A 20,453-nucleotide genomic window follows, 5' to 3' on the forward strand; every position below is an offset into this window, starting at 1 on the left:
AACATCACCCCTCTCACAAGAAGCAGTGAAAGGAGACTGTGTCATTTTTCTAAGTAAGCATGATTTGCAACTATCATCTGACTTTAGGTCAAATGAATCCAAGACTCCATCCTTTTGGAGTTGGCCTATGCGTTTCTTGCTTATATGTCCAAGGCGACAATGCCATAATGATGCTTTGTCCAAGTTATTATCATTAACAGAATCAATACACAATACATTATTTCCTAAGTTATCTACAATAGATACAACTTCATACACACCATTAGAGGGTAATGCTTTAAAATAAAGAACATTATTAAAGAAAGCATTAATTGAACCAAATTCATTATCAAATGAAAAGGTAAAACCTTGTTTATACAATGCATGAAAGGAAATAATATTTCTTGCCATTTCTGGTGAGTAACAACATTTATTCAAATCTAAACTAAACCCACTACTTAGCGATAAAGTATAAACTCCAATCTTGGTGACAGGTAAAGCTTTCCTATTCCCCATGATCAAGTTTATTCTTCCATGCTCCACATTCTCACTTCTTCTTCGTCCTTGCAAATCAGAGCGGATATGAATAACACAACCAATATCAAGGACCCAAGAGTTAGAATAAGGTGAGTTATTAGATAAGATAGTGTAAAGACTTGCATGGTTGGGTTTAACTTTCCCATCCTTCACATCTTTTTGGTACTTTGGCCAATTTCGCTTCCAATGTGCTTTTTCATGACAATAGAAGCATTCAGCCTCTTTTGGGTCAGCAGAAGGAGTGACGAAACCTTTCTTGGTTCCATTTGAAGAGGAGCCTTCAAGGGTCTTACCCTTGGTACCCTTCGAGGGACTCTTCCTCTTCTTACCCTTCCCTTTCCCGATTGCCTAGATAGGGGCGGAGTTGATAGGAGTAGGAGTAACAATCGACTTACCCTTAATACCACTTTCCGCGGTCTTTAGGAGTCCTTGAAGTTTGTTGAGTGTGACCTCTTACTTATTCATGTGATATGTCATGCATAATTGATCATAGCACGAGGGTATGGAGTGCAAAATGATATCTATTGCAGGCTACTCGGGGAAGTTCACATTAAGCTTCAGCAGACGGTCCACAAATCTTTGCATTTTCTGCATGTGGCCCGTGATGGGTTCACCATCCTTCATTCGAGTTGTTATCATGGAGGAGATGATTTCATACCTCTCTTTTCGGGCACTTTGATGGTATCTTTCCATCAAGTCTTTGTGCATTTCAAAAGGGTAGAAGTCCTCATAGGACTTTTGGAGTTCTGCTGTCATGGTGGCCATCATGATGCATGCCACTTTGGTGGCATCCCTTTCATGTGCCCTGAAGTCAGTGATCTCCTGGGGAGTTTCAGTGGTCTCATCAATCTCTTTTAGCTCTATATCGAGGACATATTCCTTGTCCTCGTAGCGGGTAATCATCCCGATGTTTCTGATCCATTCATTGAAGTTGGATCCATCAAAAGTGACTTTCCCACACAAATTCATAAAGGTAAAGGAGACATTAGGATTAGAGCCAAAAGCAGCATTGTTTGAAGACATCTAAGTAAGAAGAAAGACAAGATTAGTTTAGATATTTAATTTAGTCCTTAATAAAACACCCAAATATATTATTAAGGCTAGGACCCAATCACAATATATTATACTTAGAAGAGGTATGTTGTAATCTAAGTAATAACCTATTTGAAAGGTAGGTGAATGACGATTCACTAATATCCACCAAAAAAGAAATATATTAAGTTTTTAATTTGGTTATTAGAAATTCCTAGATTCTTTTGAGATTCAATGAACTTTTCAAAGGCATGTTTCAATCTCGAGTGTGCCCTCCAAGTTTTGTGACTGGGATACCGAGGATCACAAAACGAGGTGTGAAGTAACCATGCAAATCACTTGGTACCCTCAATGTTTATTACTCAATCGATGTTCCGGTTAACCACACGCACTCCACCGACCTATAATAAACTTTAAGTCACCCTTTACCTACCTTGTTAAGTTCAAGTTAGTGTGCCGGTTAACCACACACGCTCCACTAACGACTTAAACAAAGTGTAAAGTGTAATTTCATGGATTAGCACCTTATTCACATTTTCCTAAAGTAACCAAGATTGGGAATTTAATTAAAACATTTAGTTACTTTATAATTATCATTATACTTTTAATGAGAATTTATAAGTCCTTGTCCTACCTGTTGGGCTAACGACCCTCCACTGATCAAGGAAGCGGTGGGTGAGAGTGGACACCCATTAAGTTGCCATTTTATAGGCAACAACCTTATACCCCTTAGACCGGCTTCGTGAAGGAGGCGTACTAGCGGTAAGACGACTTGATCTTATACACACACACACACACACACACACACACATATATATATATATATATATATATATATATATATAATTACTTATAATATTATAAAGTCTAAGGGTTGGAACTAGAGTTTTAATCACGACTTTACTTGTTCCAAAACTTGAGGGCAAGTTTTGTAAACTTTCAAAACTTTTCATTTCTTATAACTTATGAATTAATTGAGTATTAAAAATGAAGACTCTTCATTTTTATAACCCTTGTGTTCTTTTAATGGTTTTTATTAAAGTGTGACCTTTGGTTTTCAATAACTTGAGGACAAGTTATGGAATCCATTAAAACACATAGTGATCATGAATTAAACTACCAAGTAGGTTACAAACAATTCCTATAATCATCTAATCTTCATAAGTTCAAGAACATGAATATGAACATTTCAAGAATCATAAATTACTCATAAAACTTGTAATATTTTGATAATTGCCATTGTAAATGGATTAGCATAAACATTACACCATCTAAAACAAGTTTTAAAACACCAAAACAGTTTAGGGTAATGTTTCTAGTCCATTTCTAGCAACGAAAGTCGAAAATCTGCTGTCAGGGCCTCCTACTCGTCGAGTGCATGAACCTACTCGACGAGTAGGATGAATTTTCACTTGGACTTGTCGAATCCCCCCATGGACTAGGTGATTCCACTGCTCAAACCCCAAGCAGTTTCGATTTTTAACACATTTTTGCACAAATAACAAACAAACAAGCCTAGGCTTTGATACCACTGAAGGGTTTTGAGCATTCTAACACTTCCTAAGTGTACATGCAACCCTAATAAACCTTGGATCTATGTTTGTCTAAGATTCATGCAAAATTGATTTCCAAGGTTCATGATCCTATCTAGCATACATGGGGAACATTTTAACTTAAATGATAGATAAAATAACATACCTTGTTGTTGATTTTGATTCCTTGAAACCTTGCGAGCCTAACACCCCAAGTGTGATGCCTCAAATGCTTCACACAACACCAAATGCTATGGAGTAAACTTGGAGAGAAAGTATAACACTCAAAAATTGGCTCTAGCCCCCAAGTATGCATGCATAGCCGTTTTTGGGAGATGTCACATGGTTTATATAGTGTGTTGCATTAGGTAAAACCCTAATGTAACATGACTCTTCATTTCCATGATCCATGTATTAACTCCATGGAGCATCCTATGGGTGGAACCCAACTTGATAATCCATGAAGCCTCCTATCCCACTATATAAGTTATGGATGACTTACATAATCAACCCATATATTTAATTAGTTATCTTTCGATCACTTAATTAATTATAAATTAATTCTTGATCTAACTAATTAAATAATATTATTAATATATTAGAACTTATAATATATTAATAAACCATAAGTGTTATTTCTCTCATTTAGTTTATCCAATGCATGGTGCCATGCAACCCAAATGGACCATGTCAGGTCAGGTCAAGTACATACCAAAAATATTTATGGACTTAGACACCTTATCCAACAAGATCCAATCTAAGGGCTAGGCCTAAGGATATATATGGTATGTGGTATTTTGGGGAACTCAATAAGCTTTGTGCTTACAGTTTTATGGTTATGGTTTCTGGTAATTCGAGTTTGAAAGGGAATAGCCCGACTTGATCATAGCGCATCCACCCATGTTTCTGCACTTTATGATTTTGGGAATTGTACTTTGATAATAATTTTTACTTTAATGTACTTCTGAATGGTTGATAAGAATAAATGATGTTTTGTGTTGAAGTAAAAATGAAATTTTCACCTCATAATTTTTGGGACGTTACAGGTGCCTAACTTGTCGGAAAATCAAGTTCGAGCATTAAAGGCCTCATGGCAAGATGCAACCTTTACCCATCCCCAAGTGGAAGTGGGAAGAGATCATGAGGAGTTGATTCTATGTGGGTTATTGTTGATAGATTGACCAAGAGTGTGCATTTCATTCCTATTGCCGAGATTATATCTGTTGAAAAGTTAGTCAGCATTTATATTCACGAGGTGGTGGTACGACATGGTGTGCTAGTTTCTGTGGTTTCAGACCAAGATGTTCATTTCACCTACAGGTTTTAGAGGAAGTTTCATGAGGAGTTGGGTACTCAGCTGCACTTTAGTACATCATATCATCCCCAGACCGATGTCCAGAGCGAGCATATGATTTAGATGGTCGAAGATATGATGCGGGCGTGTGTGTTAGACTTTCGAGGGAGTTGGGATACTTACCTTCCACTCGCTGAGTTCTCCTATTATTATGCCAATATTGACCGACCAACCTTTGAAATGTTGTATGGGAAAAGGTTTAGGACCCCGGTCTGTTATGGTGAGGTCGGGAATCGGGTCATGGGAAGCACTCAAGTGGTACTCAAGACCACTGAGTTGATTCAGCAAGTGCACGACCGGTTGCGGGTCGCGCAAAGTTGGCAGAAATGTTATGTAGAACGACAACGTTCCGACCTCGAGTTTCAGGTGGGGGATTTGGTTCTTCTGAAGGTGTCACCTGATGGGTTTTACATGCAATAATGTAGATAAATCCTTATACACTTAAGGGTACATGAAACCTATTAGATCTATGTCATAACACTATTTAAGCAACATTTTATTGAACAACAAGAACCCTATGAACTCTAGGTATTTTCAAAATTAATAAACAAGTTAGGGATCACATACCTTTTTTTATTATTGTAGTAAACAATTGAAATTATCCTTCTTCACACACTTGTGGAAGCAAGCACCAGAAATCTCATGCCTCTAATGGTTCACACCCAAACCCTAGCAACCAAGGAAACTTGAAGATAGAGAGAGATAGGGTACAGTTTCAGCTATGCTCCAAGGAAGAAGAGTAGTCAAAATATGGAGTTACAAGACCTTATTTATAGCTATTAGGAAAAATCTAGATAACTCTTACTTGATTAAAATAATAATATCTTAAATCAGGTAATTATTTGGTTCCTAATTATCTCCAAGGCACACTCCAGAAGCTCCTAAATCCCTTAGAAAACCGTCCAAAGGATGGAAGGTTCTGAAACACCTTCTTGTTCAAATATTGAATAATTACAGCTTAGGTCCTTATACTTTTAATTAATCCAATTAATCCCAAAATTAATTCTAATTAATTTCTGATTAATTCATAATCAAAATAATACTATTTCATATTAATATATTACTCTCGTAACATGTTAACAAATGATTTATTGCAATTTATTAATCATATAATAAATCAAGAGATCAATCTTTCTCTCTAAAAGTCTTCTTACTCAATTACCAGGTTTGAGGGCAACCCAAAAGGAATTTGTTAATACTTTAAGTAAATACCAATTTAGTTATTGGCTTAGACACCTGGAAGTGTGTAACCGATGAGTCATTAGTGATCCCTTTAAATGATATTTAGGTCGATGAGCGTCTGAACTATGAGGAGAGACCGATTGTGATTATTGATACGAAGACTAAGGCTCTACACAACAAAGAAGTGAACTTGTCTCGGAATGGACATAGGAGCCTGATGATGAGATGGGGAAGCATGACGCTGACTTATTTGTAGCAGCGTATGTCAAGGATGAAGTCTAATTTAAGTGGGGTAGGGGGGATTTATAACATAGTGTTCCAGCTAATTTTTGTTTCTAGCTTCATGTCTTAAAAGTTGGCAAAAGTTGTCCCTATGTTGGGCGTACGAGCCGAGTACGTCGGGCGTAGGAACCTTGCATGTGATCGGGAGCCTCTTACTATTGGATTAGGTGTCTAAGCCCATAACTATTTTGATATGTACTTGACCCGATTATGAACATGGTCCTTTTGGGTTTCCTTCACCATAGCAACTAATAGGATGAATTGTGGAGAAAGAGGATTTGTTATGATTTATTAATGTATTATACGAATAATATATCAATTGAGAAATCATATTATTTAATTAGTATTGATCAGAAATTAATTGGGAATTAATTTGGTGATCAAAAGAGAACGATTAAATTAAAGGGGACTAATTATGTAAATCGGTAATATTTATAGTTTAGGCTTATGGGCCTTATTGGTATAGGGTGGACGAAATCTCTATGAGAGTCCATAAAGATTTCGTCCAAGGCTTGACAATAAGAGTCCATATGTTGCTTAGGGCCTAAGCAATGGAATTAGGGTTTCCAGGTTGATAACCCTAGAAGCCTCAACTATAAAAGGATCCCCAAGGCTCCCCAAAATCGTGTCAATGCATTCTTAGAGAACCCTAGACGTTTTTGAAGCATCTCCTCTCTCTCTCTCTCTCTCTCTCTCTCTCTCTTGTTCTTCCTTCTTTTTAGTGGTGTTTGTGACTCCATTAGAGGTGCAATACTTGGGGTACTAGGCTTTCAAGAGTCAAGGACTTTGTGGATTGTTCTTGTTATTGCTACATAACAAGTAAGGTAAGATTCCAAACCCTTATTTACATATGAATTTCGTTCTTGGACATGTTAGATTAGGGTTTATGCTTTGGAAGATTGTTTGCATGTATAACTTGAAATATTAAAATTTGATTAAAAAGTTTCAAAATTTTCCCTCAAGTTTTGGAGTTTAAAATTTGATTAAAAATTTTTAATTTTGAAATATTAAATTCTTAAACCCTCGTATTTTAAATAGTTCAAATCACCCTTATGGTTTTATTAAATTAATTAAGTGATTAATTAAAAGAGAAAATTAATGAATCCATAATAATATGGTTTAAGATTAATCAAATTAAAAGTCTAATTTATTATATATGTATAAGTAAAAGTGTAAAATACACCCTTATACTATATAAAGTTAAAAGTCTAATATATTATATATGTATAAGTAAAAGGTCAGTCTTACCGTTAGTAGGCCTCATTCACGAGGTGGTATATAAGGGGTGTTTAAGAAAGCGGACTGTAAAATAACCGTCATTGGGTATCCACTCTTAACCACCGCACTCTTGACTAGTGGAGGGTCGTTACCCGAACGGGTAGGATAGGACACAACCTTCCATTATAAATATAATGAAATACGAAGTAACTAAACACTTTTATAAATTCCCAAATCTTAGTTACTTTACAAAAAAATGTGAGTTTGGTGCTAATCCATGAAATTGCACATCGCACCTTATTGGTCGTTAGTGGAGCGTGTGTGGTTAATCGGCACACTAATATGGGACCAATGAAGGATGGAAATGGGTAGCTCGTAGATTATCATAGATCAATGGAGCGTGTGTGGTTAACCGACACATTGATTAGGTGATATACGTCTTCGAGAGTACCGAGCTAATTTACATGGTTATTAATTCACACCTTGTTTGTGATCCTCGGTATCACAGTCACAAACTTGAAGGGCATAATCGAGATTAAACATGTCAGTGAAAAGTTCAATGAATCTCAAAAGATCTAGTAATTTCAATTCATTTAAAACCAAATTGTATTTTCCGTTTTTCATGGTGGAAATTTGGAAATCGTCATTTACCTACCTTCAAATATTATGAACCCAGATTACGGCATCCCTCTTCCGAGTTGTAGAATATTGTGTTGCATCCTAGCCTAGATATTTCATTTGGGTGTTATATCAATGATTCTTATCAACTAACTTGAATTTCTCTCGTTTTGTAGATTTCAAATAACTATGGTCTTCCTGAATCCTTTAGAAAAAGCTTTCCACAAGAAGATAATGTTCCACGATAGGATCGTGAAAATGAAAATCATGCTTCACTTCCTCCACCTCCTCCAATAATGCTCTCTGACCCACATGTTCGAAGACTTGAAAAGTTCAAGATCACTCAACCCCTATTGGAAAAAATACATGAAGATGGATGTAACACCCCAAATTCCAGAGGTGCTATTGAAGGAATAAAGTGTAAATTAAGGAAAGGGACTCGACGAGTAGGCGTGCTTACTCGCCGAGTCGGAGCGGGATTCTGTCGCGAGTTAAGTGGTCAACTTGCCGAGTCGGCGGCTTGGACTCGACGAGTTGGTGCTGAAGAGAGAAAACCCTAATTTCGGGGGTTGTGCCCTATATAAAGCACATTATAACCCACCCTAAGCCTCTTTGCTACCCTTTTGAGATCCAGAAACCCTAATTTTCGTGTGAGACTCCATTATTGAGGAGATTGGAGCTTCGTGGAGGAAATTGGTGGAAGGAGCTTGAGAAATTATAGGCTAGCACCAAGGGACTTGTGTAGATCTGGGATCTACATTAGTTTGGGCACAACTCATAGGTAAGGAGTCATTATCTTAAGCTATTTCCTTTTTGGTTCATCCTTGGTGGTTGATTTGGAGTTCCTTAGCTTGTTTGAGAGCTATTTCGAGTTAGAGGCTTAGATCTGAGGTTGCTACTTCAGATCTAGGCTTGTGATGGTCCAAAATGTCATAAAGCTTCTGTTTAGGAGTTGTTGGTAAAGCCCCCTAGTCCTTAACCCTAGCCCTAGTGTGTTTTGGGCCTATATCTCCTTGGTTTTAGGTAAAGTTTGCAACTTTATGTGAGGGTTAGACTATAGAAGAGTGGATCTATGGATTAGAGCCCCTGCATGGCTTGAAAAGCCACTGTATGGATTAAGAACTGGAGAGACTCAACGAGTCACATGGGTGTACTCGACGAGTTTTATGAACATGTGCATGGACTCGGCGAGTTGGAAGAACAACTCGGCGAGTCTGTTCTTGGACTCGAAGAGTATGGTCGTGAAACCCTAACCTCTTCTGGTTAAACCTCGAATCGGTGAGTCGAGGGACGACTCTGTGAGTTGAAAAGAATGAGACTCGGAGATCGTTGGACTCGACGAGTTGAGTCGTCTTATGGGAGTTTCTAAGTTTAGGAACTCGACGAGTCGACGAGTTGACTCCGCGATTAGAATCAACCAGGAAGGTTGAATTTGACCGAGGACTTTGACTTTGACCAAGGGTTGACCAGTTTGACTTACAAGGGTATTTTGGTAATTTTGGTATTTATGGAATTGGTTCTTTGGTAGTGTTCTGTGGTGAAGTTCGTGTCGGTGGTCGAAGCAGCTTGGTCTTATCTCTTTAGTTGACAATTGCAAGTGAGTTATCCTCACTATATCAACAGGGTCTACGGCACCAAGGTCGGCCCTTTATCGGATGGAAATCCGGGTATTGTTTGTTATTTCTTTTGCTTCCTGGTATTTAGGATGGTGTTATGTTAGTGACCTGGTTAAGGTCGGTACCCAGTATATAGGGTAATGTTATGCTAGTGACCAGTTAGGTCGGAATCCTGGTTAAGATGTTGATATGCTATGTGATCTGTTAGATTGTTTGTCTAGTTAAGGATTTGTTATGTGATTAATTGTTTTATGTGCACATGGTTGTTTGACGGGGGTTGAGCTAAGGTGGGTCCTACTTTGTGCTGTAGGCCAACATACCCAGGGCGGACCGGATATTTCGAAGGCCCAGTGAGCAGTCCGGATAGGCTGAAGGCCCCAAGAGGGCGGAACAGACCTGCCGAGGCTCGGAGAGTGGACCAGGCCGACTGAAGGCCTGATGTGGGCGGACCGGTCATACTGTAGACTTAGAGAGTGGACCAGGTGGATTGAAGGCCCAGTGCGGGCGGACCAATCACACTGTAGACTCAATGTACATGGCTAGACTCGGAGGGCGGACCATGTGGACTGGAGGCCCAGTGCGGGCGGACCAGTCACACAGTAGACCCGATGTACATGGCCGTTCTATCTGTGATATGTTATGAGTATGTTGATGTGTGGTTGGTATTTTAGGGGTAACTCACTAAGCTTTTGGGCTTACAGTTCAGTGTATTATTTTAGGTACTTCAGGAGATCGTGGCAAGGAGAAGGCGTGATCCTACCGCTCCTCATGTTTTATGATTTATGTGATATGGTTTTGGGGGATACTCTGATGTTTAAACTATTTTGAAAACAAGATGTATGAACTTAATGGTTTTTGAATGAACTAAAATGTTTAAATTTGGCTTAAATTTTATGGGTGTTACAAGTTGGTATCAGAGCCTTGGTTTGAGTGAATTGGAGGAACATTCGTGTGAATTCAGTCTCAAATCAAGGAGGGATTTTCAAAATGGTTTTCAAAAGGTTTTTTTCGAAATAAGTAAAGGAGGATGCAGAAGGTACGATTAGCCAGAGCCAGTAAGTAGACCCCAAAATACCATATAAGTTATTTGATTATGTGATATGTTAGAACAGCATGCTACTACTAGGCTAGGGATCTTCAGCAATTGCATGATAGAATTCCCTGATTATATGATGCCTTCTAGCCTAGGGGTTCCTTTGTATGAAATTGACATCATTACTGTAGTTATTTAGTGTATGCATCAGGGTTATACATAATTAAGATCTTATAGCCTGATAATGTTAGATTTGGCCTTATGTTCTGTTCTTGTATGATTGGGAGCTTAGGGTAGGATTGGATATTCGAAAGTCTATAGGGTCCAACGTTAGGTATGACTAGCATACACTAGTGCTGCAGGGTTGGTGGAAGTTTCATGGATGGGAGGGTTGCGTGAGACCGGTAGGTCAGTTATGGGATAGTGGTGCTCCTCTAGGAGTGAGGATCGAGTGTTCGTTATGTATATGCTATTGTTAGGGTGTTGTGGTGATACTTTATACAAATATGGGTAGGTGTGGAAGGTAGTATGGGCCCGTACTACTGAAAGCACAGGACCCATACGCTTATCAAGGAAGTCACAACCCCTAGGGTTTTGTTGGGAGCTAGTTCTTGGGGTTATCATGAGGAATGCCTAATATCTTGTGGCATATTTTCAGTATGGCGATTACGAGACGTCTCGGGGCAGGATCTGGTTCAGGATCGGGATCAGGAGAGGGTGATCAGGATGGATCAGTGTCACCCAAGTTCATTGGTCATATTAGTACGGATGAGTTGGATGCCAGGATTCGTGAGATCCTGCATGATGAGGTTGCTGCTATGTTCCGGGCTGAGTTGCCAGAGATGTTTGGGTCGATCAAGACCGCCATGGTTGAGTAATTTGATGAGCGCTATGCAGCTCTTACGGAGGCGGCTGCCGCGGCAGCTACATCGGCTGTAACAGTGGCAGGGGGAGGAACCAATCGAGGTTTTCAGTATTGGGACTTCGATAATACGAAGCCCCCTACTTTCGATGGAGTTCAGGATCCGATCGTTGCTATGAGATGGTTGTCATACGTGGAGGGAAGTTTCTTCACGTGTTCATGCCCTGCGGATCAGAGGGTGAGGTATGCTCTGAACCTTTTGAGGCTCGGGGCAAAGGATTGGTGGAGGTTGACTACGGGATCTTATTCTGATGCGCAGCGGGCTGCGGTTACTTGGGATCAGTTCTGGGAGATGTTCAACACTCGTTATGTTCCACGGGTTGAGAGAGAGAGAGGTTGGCTCAGGAGTTCCTAGAGCTGAAGCAGGATTCAGAGTCGGTGACGGAGATCACCAAGATGTTCACTGAGAGGGCGATGTTTTGCCCGGAGTTTGCTTCGGAGCAGGCTCAGATGTCCCGATATCTGAGTATGCTCAAGAGGGACATCAGGCAGTTTGTGTCCACGTAGAGGTGTGATACCTTGTTAGAGCTGCAGGAGGCCGCCAGGCGGCGGGAGTTAGAGATGGAGTTGCACTTACGAGAGCAGAGGCAGGCCCCGGTGCAATCGCAGCCGGCGCCAAAACGGTCCAAAACCGTTGAGTCTAGGGTTGGAGGTCAGAGCAGCCGCACTTGTGAGAAGTGTGGGAAGGTTCATGCCGGAGTTTGTAGGTCCGGTGGTGCGTATCACAAGTGTGGGAAAGAAGGGCACTATGCGAGGGATTGCCATCAATCGGTCCCGACTCAGGATATGAGGATTTGTTATCATTGTCATCAGGTCGGAAACTTGAGGGTCAAATGTCCACAGCTTGTTGCAAGACCGGTGCAGGCTCCAACACCGGCCACTTTGAGGAATACGGGTGAAGGTCAGGGTGGAGCGGAGCCTCCAAGGGCTCAGGGATGCGCTTTCCAGCTTACAGCAGAGGAGGTCAGGTCAGAGCCGGATGCAGCTGCGGGTATGTTTCCATTTTGATATCTTGTTATTTGCTAATTATGTGGTATTATAAATTTGTTCTCCTTTTTCGCATGATTCATAGTATGATTGGGTTGGTCGAAAGAGAAGGTATATGATCTCGTTTCTTGGAATAGCAATGACGTTCCGAGAAGCGTTCAGTTGAGATTCGAATTTCCTTGGAGTTCGGGATGTGCGATGTCGGGAGAGTGACCTGTGGAGGTTGCTCACTCCGGATGGATTTAGTCCGGGAGAAGAGGGGGAAACTTTATCAAGTAAGGTCTATCGAGTTATGCTGGTTTGTCAGTGGAAGTTAGTAGTTGGTACACTAAGTTAGGAGAAATGGAAAATTCTTCGGTAAAACAACAAGTATTCAAGGTTGGTTAGCTGTTTAGATTTATCAGTGTTGTTAGCCGAGAGTGTGGCATGACTGGAGCAAGTGATAGACAAGTGGGGCAGGGAACAGACCATGGTTTCAGGTAAGGTAGTCGGTCGATGTAAGGCCTGGGTTTAGGCCATGGAAAGGATTTTGGGAACTGAACTGGATTTCGAAACCCCAAGAGGGCTAGAACAGACTACATGGGAGAGATTCCCAGGAAGGATGGTTTAGAGTGACCTACGATAGTTTTGAGCGGTCCGGATAAACTGAAGGACGGGAGGCATACCAGTCAGGCCGAAGGCTCGGGGAACGGTCCAGACAGGCTGAAGGCCCAGGAGGGCGGTCCAAACATGCTGAAGGTTCTGAAAGTGGTCCAGCTAGGCTGAAGGCCTGGAAAGGCGTTCCAGTCATGCGGAAGACTCTGTATGTGTTAGTGGATCAGTATGAGGAGAATGAGTGAATATGTCGTCATGCAATAGTAATCGATATGGTATGGCCCCAAGTATTGATCATGATGATGGAGTTGGCTGGAGGCCGTGCGTGGGCCTAGTTAGTATGTCATCGGATTCAGAGTATATGGGAGTTCGAGTATAGCAGTTGCTCTACATGGATAGTGTAGAGTGGAGTTTAGCTCAGTGGCACTTATAGGTGCGGTAAGGGTTGTTGAGTAGATTTCCTGGAAAGGAAAGGTATGCAGCTCCGGAAGGAGTGTGGGTCCTCAGAAAGGAAGGCAACATAGTCAATGGATGATTGAAAGTGCTTCAGTTATTGGTAGTAAGCACTGGGTTTGTACCAGATATATGGAAGCCCATACAGGTTGGATTCCCGTTGAGGTTATAGCAATGTTGGATGATACGCAGGCATGTTTTCAGTCTCCTTGGAAGAGGCAAGGGTATTGGTTCCAGATTGGAGATTGGGTCAGAGGAAGGTGAGTCAACAGGATAACAAAATTGGGAGTAGTCTGGACCGGTGCTGAGGACTATATAAGGATATTACAGTCGGAGGTCAAGGACCTAGAGATCGTGATAGGGAGGTGTGAGTGGGTTGCACTCCGTTGTGTCGAACCGAAGGGTTCGAGGGTGACGCAGGACAAGGTCCTTAGTTCTGAGTATGGTTGTAGGTTTGAGTTATGTATGTGGAGGTATTCCAATCTGGGGTATTCCATCATGAGGATGACCGGACCCCATGACTGATTGGACCTGGTGTGTTGGTATTCCAGCTCGAGGCTGATTGGGCCAGGAGCGAGTGGTTACGCGATATGTTTGGATGATGGGTTATGGGAGATGAGGGATGTGTTGGATTAATGTCTAAGTCCATAACTATATTTGGTATGTACTTGACTCGACCAAGCATGGTCCATTTGGGTTGCACTTCACCGACACAATTTATATGGATAATCTTTTGAGAATAGTATGTTTATGATTAATATTAATATATTATAAGTTCTAATATATTAATATGGAATCATATTAGTTAATTAGTATTGATCAAGAATTAATTTATAATTAATTAAGTGATCAAAAGGAACTAATTAAATATGGACTCTTATATATATGGAATGGGCCAAGTTCATTTAGGTTGGGCTAAGCTTTCATGGATATTCCATGGAGTGTTTAACCCATGGATCCTAGGAAATGAAAGGTCATGGGTATTAGGGTTTAACCCTAATCCTCCATACTATATAAAGATGTCCTTGGTTGGTGAAATTGGCACTAGTGTGTGGTACACTAAGAAGGGCTAGCCAATTTCACTAGAGAGAACCAAGTATCCATATTCTCTAAAGTCTTCCAAGGTGTTTTGGTGATTTGTGATTCCATTTGAGGCTTCCACACTATTGGGGCTAAGCTCTTAAAGCTTGAAGACATCAAGCTACATCAAAAGGTATGTCATCTAACTAGTACTTTGTAGTATAAGAACTTCATAATATGCTAGTTAGGATTAAAGCCTTGGAAAGTTCTTATTTGCATGTATTATAGAGAAAACATAGATCCAAGGTTTATAGGGTTGCATGTACACCATAGGAGTGTTAGAATGCTCAAAACCCAACAGTGGTATCAGAGCCACGGGTTGTTTTCTGTTATATTGATGCAAATATTTTATTTTCAAAGTTGAAAAAAAAAACATGAAGTTTGTCAAATTTTAAGATAATTACTTGTTCTTGTGAAAAACTAATTATTTGTAAAATTTGAATAATTTGCTTTATGAGTTGAATTAGGTCAAATTTAATAAAAGATAAAATGATATGATTATTTTATTAGTTTTAAAAGTTTGATCTAAAGAGTTTTATTTTTTGAAACCTCCATAAGTTATGGATATGAAAAGGTTTTTAAAAAAAATTGATTCAAAGTTTTTATGTAGTTACAAAATTTGATGTTAAGAATAAGTTATGGATCACCAAAAGTTTTTTGTGTTACCTTGTTTTATGATTGAATTTAGATTAATGAATAAAATTATGTGATAGTTGGTTTTAATCCAAATTAATCTAAAAGAAGTTCATAAAATGTGTTTATGTAACTTATAAGTCACATTTATGAATCTTAAAACTCATAAAAGTTGTCATAGGTTACAAAATGAAGAGTCTTTTTCCTCATTAAATTGTTTTATGACTCCATAACTTGTCCTTAAGTTATGGATGACCAAGAGTCTCTTCATTAAATAATAAATTAAAAAAAGTGTAACCTTAATTAATTCCATAAGTTATAAAATAAAGAAAAGTTAATTCTTTTATTAGTTTAAAGTCTTCCATAACTTGTCCTCAAGTTATGGAACTTGAAGAGTTTTTGGATTAAAACTACTTTAAACACATAAGTTATGGAATTAATTAGTTTTGAATAGTTTCAAAACTTGCCCTCAAGTTTTGGAATTTGAAAAGTTTTCACTTATGAATACTTTAATTCCAAGTTAGCCCTTAGAATTTTAAAGAATTAAAATTCAACCCTTATACTTTATAATATTATAAGTTAATAATATATATATGTATAAGAGTAAAGTTAGTCTTACCACTAGTAGGCCTCATTCACGAAGTCGGTCTATAAGGTGGGTATAAGGTTGTTGCCTATAAAATGGCAACTTAATGGGTGTCCACTCTCACCCACCGCTTGCTTGACTGGTGGAGGGTCGTTAGTCGAACGGGTTTGACAGGACTATAATTCTCCCTTCATTAAAAGTATTAATGATAAATACTAAGTAACTAAACTCTTATAAATACCCAATCTTAGTTACTTAGGAAAATTTGAATAAGGTGCTAATCCATGAAATTACCCAATCTTGGTTAACCGGCACACTAACTCGTATTTAACAAGGTAGGCAAAGGGTAACTTAATGTTTATCATAGTATCGGTGGAGCGTGTGTGGTTAACCGGCACATCGATTGAGGGGTAAACACTTAAGGGTACCAAGTAATTTGCATGGTTACTTCACACCTTGTTTTGTGATCCTCGGCATCCCAGTCACAAAACCTAAAGGGCACACTCGACATTGAAACATGCCATTGAACAGTTCAATGAATCTCAATAGATCTAGGAGTTTCAAAACCAATTAAAACCTAATAATACATTTCGTTTATCTTGGTGGAAATTGGTGAATCGTCATTCACCTACCTTAAAATATTTTATAGCTTGGATTACGGCATCCCTCTTTTAAGTTATAAAATAGTTTGTTGGGTCCTAGCCTTAATATTTCATATTGGGTGTTATATTAAGGACTTAAGATCAACTATCTTGAATATCTCCCAAAAGATGTCTGGTTTAGACATTTATGATCTTCCCAAATCTCTTGAAACAAGGTTTCCTAAATGAAGATGATGTCCCATGGAAATCATACTTCTTTCACCTCCTCCAATTATTCTCCCTAACCCACAAGTTCAAGGTCACTCAAGCCCTATTGGCAAGGCAAGGTCTAGGTGTGATCACATCTGGGAGATGTAGTCACATATTGACAAGCCTGGAGAGTTGGGTGTCAAAGTCTTGAGAAAGTTGGTGGTTTAATCACTTTCTAAGTCACTTAATGAGTTCCTTTGGGACACCTATGAAACAGACTATGACAAGACCCTTAATGATCTTATCTATTTGTTAAGATCAACTTCCTTAAAACTTGATGGACATTGACAATAGTGACACAGGAAATCCAGAAAAGCATTCTCTTCCCAATGGAAAGGGATCGGCCATAGTCAACTCGGTTGACCAAATGGTAAAGAGAAAAGCTAAGTCTGTGATAGTCCTTTGTACCATTATCAAAGGGTCCATATGTTTATATTGCCAAAGGAAGGGGCATTGGTTGCGAAGCTGCCAAATTTACCTAAGGATGTTAAAGTCAATAAGTTTGACTCTACTTCAGGTAAATTCCACTATCTAACTCTGCTAAGTTTCTATTCTGAGATTCCTGATACATGATGTGACTAGGTCACACGATGATGTTTTTAGAATCAAAGAAAAGTGAAGAAACTTAAAGAAAGAATATGTTGAATCTGATGGCGTAGATGGATTTCTATCGCATAGTTTGAAGATCGGATTCTTGAGCTACTTCTTAGGAGTTATGAGATATTGCTTAGGAATAGATAACAACAAGTTTTCATATGGATTGTAAGGACAAGTTCTTCCGCAAAGTTTTTAAAATAAAAGGAAAATTTTTGATTTTATACATTTTAAAATATCCTTACAATGGCATCTGTGGAAATTTTTGTTGCTTATAAGATTCCATTAATAGCAAGAGTGGAAGTATGAAATTGATTCTTTCATTTGTGGTAATGTCTAAATTTACCAAATAAGAAAAGATACTCATCACCCAAGTTTCAATTGGACCGGAACTTGGAATCATGCAAGTTGTATAGCATGATGAATGAGAACTTTCAAGTATTGGAAAATTAAGACTAATTACTTGTTCACATGGATGTGTGAGTCAAGTGAAGCACTAAGGGATCGAGTACACAGTCTTGTGCACTGATTAAGTCCACCACAAAAGATCGATAAGATTATTCGTCATAATTTACTATAGCTCAGTAAATATGGTTATACTTACAAGCTTAAGTGTAATTCTGAGACATTGGAAAAGGTTCCAATGTATGGCAGAGCGAATAAGAAGAATCAAATTAGGTAGAAGGATAAAAGCTTCTCAAATCTGAAAAGATGGGAGAGAGTACTTTCGTACCAATTTTGTGATCATCTTAATGATTTAGAGACCTTATCACAATTCATCCTCTAAGAGCCTTCTTATAGCTAAGAAGAGGAACTTGAATTGTTGAAGTGGTTAAATCAAGAAGATGATTCATACTTCGTTCCAAAAACAATTCTTAGAGTTATACTCTAAGATTGTAACTTGAGTGACATGTCTTAAAGAAGGTTTAAAACTCTTGTACATTTGAAATTGGTAAGTTGTGATGTTTTGGATAAAACAAAGACCAACTAAGGCCAATTGTGTGAAGTGTTTATCTTGATTAGAATCCGCACTATCTCTTGGATGTTTGACAAGGGAGTCTTATATGTCAAGAGGACAGTGGGAGTCTTAAAGGTCTTGAAAGTCTCAAGAACTAATCAAGAATAAACCTGAAGTTCTTCACTAGCACACGACTTGAGGTTTATAACCTATCGTGTTGACATATTCTGTGCCTATTCCAGTTAAAGTTGGCTTTGCATATGAGTTCTTAGAGTTCTCAATTTGTTGCACAACTACTTGGAAGCAATGGCAGGCCCTTGAGCTGCCAGGTGGCAAGAAATTAAGATTGAGTTCAGTCCATATGAGTTTGTATTTGTCATTATCCTTGTCTTGTGTCTATGGTTTTGACAATTCACATGGATAAGAACACATACACCATTAAATCTAAGTGTCATAAGGTTTCTCTCCGATTCATGAAAATGATGGTGAGGAAACACTTTCACTAAGTAGATTTTAGCTAGATAGCAATTGTGATATTTGCATTCTCAAAGTCATTAGTGGAGCGTGTGTGGTTTACCGACACACTAACCTGGACTTGTGAGAAGTGGCAAAAAGGTCTAACCATTATGATTACGGCATCCCTCTTCATAATTGTTTAGACACACAAGTGTGCTATCTAAGGGAAGGTGTATGATTTTGATAAAGTTTTATCAAAACAATCTAGTATCAAAAATCTAAACTTTGGTAAGAAAGTCAGCTGATTTCTGAGTACATGTCAAAGCTAGTGGGAGCATAAGTGTTATGCTAATAATCATCATGTTAGTGGGAGCATGATAATTATGATAAATTATTGCAAGTTAGCAATGTTAATTATAGAAAACAAAAGGTTTCAATTGGGAAAGAGTTGTTTTGCTATAATTAAGGGAGAGGAAATTATACTTCATCTCAAATCTATAAGCTTAGATCGTGAGGTTTTAATCATTTAGTCAAGGATATATATATGAATTTCATGTTAGAATGGCTCAACATAAGGAAATTTTGTATATGGGTCCATTATTTGCGTTCTAAAATTTGATTATGATTACGGCATCCCTTTTCATAATCTGAATCATGAGAACTTGGCAAATTGAAATGGAAATGTTATAGCAAAAGACTAGTTTAGTCTTTATGTGAGACATCATGAATCGATTCCCATATACTTCGGATATAGGATCGATTACATGTGCTATATTCATCCTTTCTAAAATTTTCCAAATGCCTGGGGCATTAAGAAGGGAAAAGGTTTAGAACTGGATATGACTAAAAGGATTAAACAATTGTCGAGGACAATCTAAGGTTTACCAAAGATTGGGTGCTCAAGGACAGTTGGAAGTATAGTGATAATTTTGAAAGGACCATATTGACATAATCTGTAAGGAGGCAACTCCTGTTCAGAAGTGATAGTCAAAATGGAATATGGAAATGTTTCAAAGTTAGAAATTATTCAATCTGTGTAAGATTAGGAAACTTAATGCAAGAAGGATGTTTCCAAGGAGCTGATCTCCTTTGGAATACTCTGTAATGATTGTTGTCAAGTCTTTCTGACTTTGTGCATAATCATTACAAGAGGATCAATACATATAAGTTTAGAATCTAACAGATTTCAGTAAATGGCATGAATTTGGAATTCTTGCATTTGTAGTAAGGATTTGGGGGTGTGAAAAGAGAATCATTGGAGTTATGTTCAATTGATTTATATCACAAAGTAAAGATCATAGACAAACATAGTATGCATACTTGGTGTGTGGCATGAATAGTGTTTAGAAAACATAGTGTACATGCTTGGAGCATGGGACTACTATTGTTTTAAATTCAAGAATAAAGTTGATAGCTGAAACAGTATACATGAATAATGTGTAATCATATGGTGATAAATAAAAGGTGTTTTATTTATGTTCATAGGTTTTGATACCATATTGGATTCAATTATTCTTGTGTTTCATTTTGCATGTTTTGACTTCCCGAATAAACTAGGTTATTCTTCCAGAATGACTAAGTTATTCAAACCATCCACAGTCGGTCATATGTTGGAAGTAGATATGAATTAAGACTGTCATGGGTTGGCTTGTAGAGGTCTAAGGTGTTGGACAAAGGGCTACAACACTCATGAGTGCTCATAAGTTCTGAGTATTGGATTCAACCCGCGCTCATTGGAATCACTTCATGGATTTTATCACAAGTGATCATGAGACGATAATATCTTATATTCTTCAAACCTAGAGATATGAGTTGTTACTATGAGTTGGTTGTACATTGATTGCACGAAAACACATTTGGTAACTCGGTGCTATAAAACGTGCCTTTGTGTATGATTCAACAAGTAGTAGAAACAAGCCATATGAGTTGAAGTTTATCCATTCCTTTTACCTTCGG

The sequence above is a fragment of the Lactuca sativa genome, chromosome 7 (genome assembly GCF_002870075.4).
Source record: "Lactuca sativa cultivar Salinas chromosome 7, Lsat_Salinas_v11, whole genome shotgun sequence".
Taxonomy (NCBI): domain Eukaryota; kingdom Viridiplantae; phylum Streptophyta; class Magnoliopsida; order Asterales; family Asteraceae; genus Lactuca; species Lactuca sativa.